This window comes from Rhinopithecus bieti, unplaced genomic scaffold (assembly GCF_001698545.2).
Source record: "Rhinopithecus bieti isolate Rb0 unplaced genomic scaffold, ASM169854v2 scaffold_12573, whole genome shotgun sequence".
NCBI lineage: Eukaryota > Metazoa > Chordata > Mammalia > Primates > Cercopithecidae > Rhinopithecus > Rhinopithecus bieti.
The window spans coordinates 461,241-466,448 of NW_016807321.1; the positions used below are offsets into that span (position 1 = coordinate 461,241).

General features: G+C 45.6%; 1 pseudogene; it reads left to right on the forward strand.

Moving 5' to 3' along the window:
* LOC108535246 (proteasome activator complex subunit 2-like) lies at positions 1–684 on the forward strand (annotated as a pseudogene).
* The last annotated feature ends 4,524 nt before the right edge of the window (positions 685–5,208 follow it).

Genomic DNA, 5,208 nt, shown 5'->3' on the forward strand with positions numbered 1-5,208 from the left:
ATGAGTCTTGTGGGGGCCGAGCCAGAAGCCCACAAGCAGGTGCAGGCCTTCAGGTTGGGCTCCTCCCAGGAGGCAGAGGAGTTCCTTCACAGACTTGCCGCAGAAAATCACACACCTGAGTCAGCTCTTGGACCCCTCTGTGTGGCTGATCTGACCTCCCTCCAGAAAATCACACACCTGAGTCAGCTCTTGGACCCCTCTGTGTGGCTGACCTGACCTCCCTCCAGAAAATCACACACCTGAGTCAGCTCTTGGACTCCTCTGTGTGGCTGACCTGACCTCCCCCCAGGCCCCACTGGACATCCCCATCCCAGAGTCCCCTCCCAAGGATGAGGAGATGGAAACAGACAAGTGGAAGAAGGAAGTCCTTAAGTGCAGATGTCTCGCTGGGAGTGAGAAGGTCCTGTCCCTGCTTGCCCCAGTTAAGCCAGAAGGCTGGACTCTCAAAGAGAGATGCATTCTGGTGATCACAGGGATCCAGCCCCTGATCTCCAAGACTAAGGATGGAAATGATTCAGGGGATTACTCCAGGAGAAGGTGCTGGAGAGGGTAAATGCAGTCAAGACCAAAGTGGAAGCCTTCCAGACAACCACGTTCAAGGGCTTTTCAGGACGTGGGGATGCTGTGGCTGCAGCCTCCAAGGAGCCCATGGAATGGGTTCCTGGGCCCTGGGGGCATGAGTAAGATGGGACTTATGGGGGGCCCAGGATCACGGTGCAGGACCCAAGTGCCTTCTACGCTGAGCATTATTATAGGAGCGGCAGCCTGGAAAACACTGCAGCCCAGAGGGTGAAGAGAAGCCATCTATCTGTGTGCTGAGTTCAGACCTAGAGGGAAAATTAATGACCTATGCTTTGTGAGGGGAAAAGTGAAAAGTAAAACAATAAAGTGGACCATAAATATAAATGTGAAACTATAAAACTTCCAGAAGAGAATAGAAAATGTTTGTAATCTTGGCTTAGGCAAAGATGTCTTAAATATGGCACCTAAAGCATAATTTTCTGAAAGGATAAATTGATAAACTGAATTTTATCAAGATTTTAAAATGTCTGCTTCCAAAGACACTGTTAGAAAATACAAACCACAGACCAGGTGCGGTGGCTCACGCTTGTAATCTCAGCACTTTGGGAGGCCGAGGCAGGTGGATCATGAGGTTAGGAGTTCAAGACCAGCCTGGCCAAGATGGTGAAACCCCATTTCTACTAAAAATACAAAAATTAGCCAGGTGTGGTGGCAGTTGCCTGTAGTCCCAGCTACTCGGGAGGCTGAGGCAGAGGTTGCAGTGAGCCAAGAGCGTGCCATTGCATTCCAGCCTGGGTGACAGAGTGAGGCTCCATCTCAACAACAACAACAACAGCAACAACAACAACAACAACAACAACAACAAAAGTAAGTACAAACCACAGACCGGGCCAGGTGCAGTGGCTCACACCTGTAAATTCCAGCACTTTGGGAGGCCGAGGCAGGAGAATCACTTGAGCCTATGAGTTCCAGACCAGCCTGGGCAACATACGCAAATCAATCAATGTAATACATCATATCAACAGAATGAAGGACAAAAACCATGTGATCATTTCAACTAATGCTGAAAAGCATTTGATAAAATTCAGCATACTACCACGATAAAACTCTTTAAAACTGGGTATAGGGGGCTGGGCACGGTGTCTCACGCCTGTAATCCCAGCACTTTGGGAGGCCGAGGCAGGTGGATCACGAGGTTAGGAGTTCGAGACCAGCCTGGCCAACATGGTGAAACCCTGTCTCTACTAAAAATACAAAAAGAAAGAAAAAAAAAATTAGCTGGGCGTGGTGGCGGTGTCTGTAATCCTAGCTACTTGGGAGGCTGAGGTGGGAGAATTGTTTGAACCTGGGAGGCGGAGGTTGCAGTAAGCCGAGATTGCACCATTGCACTCCAACCTGGGCAACAAAGCCAGACTCCATCTCAAAAAACAAAACAAAATGAAACAAAACAAAACAAAAAACAACAACAAAAAAAACTGGGTATAGGGGCCGGGTGAGGTGGCTCACGCCTGTAATCCCAGCACTTTGGAAGGCTGAGGCGGGTGGATCACGGGGTCGGGAGATTGAGACCATCCTGGCTAACACAGTGGAACCCCATCTCTGCTAAAAATACAAAAAATTAGCTGGGCGTAGTGGCAGGTGCCTGTAATCCCAGCTACTCAGGAGGCTGAGACAGGAGAATGGCGTGAATCCGGGAGGTGGAGCTTGCAGTGAGCCAAGATTGCACCACTGACTCTAGCCTGGGCGACAGAGTGAGACTCCGTCTCAAAAACAAAACAAAACAAAACAAAAAACAAACAAAAAACTGGGTACAGGAGGAATATACCTCAATATAATAAAAGCCATATATGACAGATCTACAGCTAGTATCATACTGAATGGGGAAAACTGAAAGCCTTTCTTCTAAGTTCTGGAATATGACAAGGATGTCCACTTTTATCACTGTTATTAAACATAGTAGGGGAAGTCCTAGCTAGAGTAGTCAGACGAGAGGAAGAAACAAAGGGTACCCATGTTGGAAAGGAAGAAGTCAAATTATCCTTGTTTGCAGATGGTATGATCTTATATTCAGAAAAACCTAAAGACTCCATCAAAAAACTATTCAAACTGATAAATTCAGCTGCAGGATACAAAATCAACACGCAAAAATCAGTAACATTTCTGTATTCCAACAGTGAACAATTTTAAAAAGAAATCAAGAAAGTAACCCCATTTACAATAGCTACAAATAAAATAAAATAGCTAGGAATTAACTTAACCAAATAAGTGGAAGCTCTCTACAATGAAAACTAAAACATTGGCTGGGCACGATGGCTCACGCCTGTAATCCCAGCACCTTGGGAGGCTGAGGTGGGTGGATCACCTGAAGTCAGGAGTTCAAGACCATCTTGGCCAACATAGTGAAACCCTGTCTCTACTAAAAATACAAAAATTGGCTGGGCGTGGTGGTGCGCACCTGTAATCCCAGCTATTTGGGAGGCTGAGAAAGGAGAATCGCTTGAACCCAGGAGGCGGAGTTTGCAGTCAGCTGAGATCACGCCACTGCCCTCTAGCCTGGGAGACAGAGTGAGACTCCACCTGAAAAAACAAACAAACAAACAAAAACCCCACAAAACCCCCTAAAACATTGATCCAAGAAATTGAAGAAGACACATACAAAAAATGGAAAGATATTCCATGTTCAAGGACTGGAAGAATAAATATTATTAAAATGTCCACACTATGCAAAGCAATCTACAGGTTCAATGCAATTCTTATTAAAACATCTGGTTGGGTGTGGTGGCTCATGCCTGCAATCCCAGCACTTTGGGAGGCTGAGGCAGGTGGATCACCTGAAGTTAGGAGTTCAAGACCAGCCTGGCCAACACAGTGAAACCCTGTATCTACTAAAAATACAAAAAATTAGCCGGACATGGTGGCATGTACCTATAATCCCAGCTACTTGGGAGGCTGAGGCAGGAGACTCGCTTGAACCTGGGAAGCTGAGGCTGCACCGAGCTGAGATTGCATCATTGCACTCCAGCCTGGGCAACAAGAACGAAACTCTGTATGAAAAAAATATAGATATAAATGACATTCTTCACAGAAATAGAAAAATACAAACCTGAAATTTATATGGAACCATAAAAGACCCAGAACAACCAAAGCTATCTTGAACAAAAACAACAAAACTGGAGGAATCACATTAACTGACTTCAAATCAGACTACAGAGCTATAGTAACAAAAACAGCATGGTACTAGCATAAAAACAGACACATAGACCAATGGAACAGAATAGAGGAACTAGAAATAAATCCACACATCTATAGTAAACTCATTTTTGACACATGTGCCAAGAACATAAAATGGGGACAGGACAGTCTCTTCAAGACATAGTCCTGGGAAAAATGAATATCCATATGCAGAAGAATGAAACCAGATCCCTATCTACTGCCATCTAAAAAAATCAAACCAAAATGGATTAAAGACTTACATATAAAACCCCAAACCATGAAACTACTAAAAGAAAAATTGGGGAAACTCTCCAGGACATTGAACTGGGCAAAGATTTATTGAGTAATACCCTACAAGCACAGGAAACCAAAGCAAAAATGGACAGATGGGGTCACATCAAGTTAAACAGCTTCTGCAAAGCAAACTATCAACAAAGTGAAGAGACAACACACACAATGGGAGAAAATACGTGCAAACCACCCATCTGACAAGGGATTAGTAACCACCCATCTGACAAGGGATTAGTAACCAGAATATACAAGGAGCTTAAACAACTCTACAGAAAAAAAAATCTAGACCGGGCTCGGTGGCTCACGCCTGTAATCCCAGCACTTTGGGAGGCCGAGGTGGGTGGATCACGAGGTCAGGAGATCGAGACCATCTTGGCTAACACGGTGAAACCCCGTCTCTACTAAAATACAAAAAACTAGCCGGGCGAGGTGGCGGTGCCTGTAGTCCCAGCTACTGGGGAGGCTGAGGCAGGAGCATGGCGGGAACCCGGGAGGCGGAGCTTGCAGTGAGCTGAGATCGCGCCACTGCACTCCAGCCTGGGCGGCAGAGCGAGACTCCGTCTCAGAAACACAAAACAAAAAACAAAAAAACAAAAAACTACAACGAGACATCATCTCATGCCAGTTAAAATGGTTTCTATCCAAAAGACAGGCAATAACAAATTAACAAACGCTGGCAAGGATGTGGAGCAAAGGGAACTCTCGTACACTGCTGGTGAAATTAGTACAACCACTATGGAGAACAGTTTGGTGGTTCCTCAAAAAAACTAAAAACAGAGCTACCATAAATACAGCAATCCCACTGCTGGGCATATACCCAAAAGAAAGGAAATCAGTATATGAGAGAGATACCTGGCCAGGTGGGGTGGCTCACGCCTGTAATCCCACCACTTTGGGAGGCCAAGACGGGCGGATCACGAGGTCAGGAGATGGAGACCATCCTGGCTGACACGGTGAAACCCCGTCTCTACTAAAAATACAAAAAATTAGCTGGGTGTGGTTGCTGGTGCCTGTAGTCCCAGCTACTCGGGAGGCTGAGGGAGAAGAACCACTTGAACCCTGGAGGCAGAGGTTGCAGTGAGCAGAGGTCACACCACTGCACTCCAGGCTGGGTGACAGAGTGAGACTGTGTCTCAAAAAAAAAAAAAAAAAAAAAAAAAAAAAAAAAAAAAAAAAAAAAGG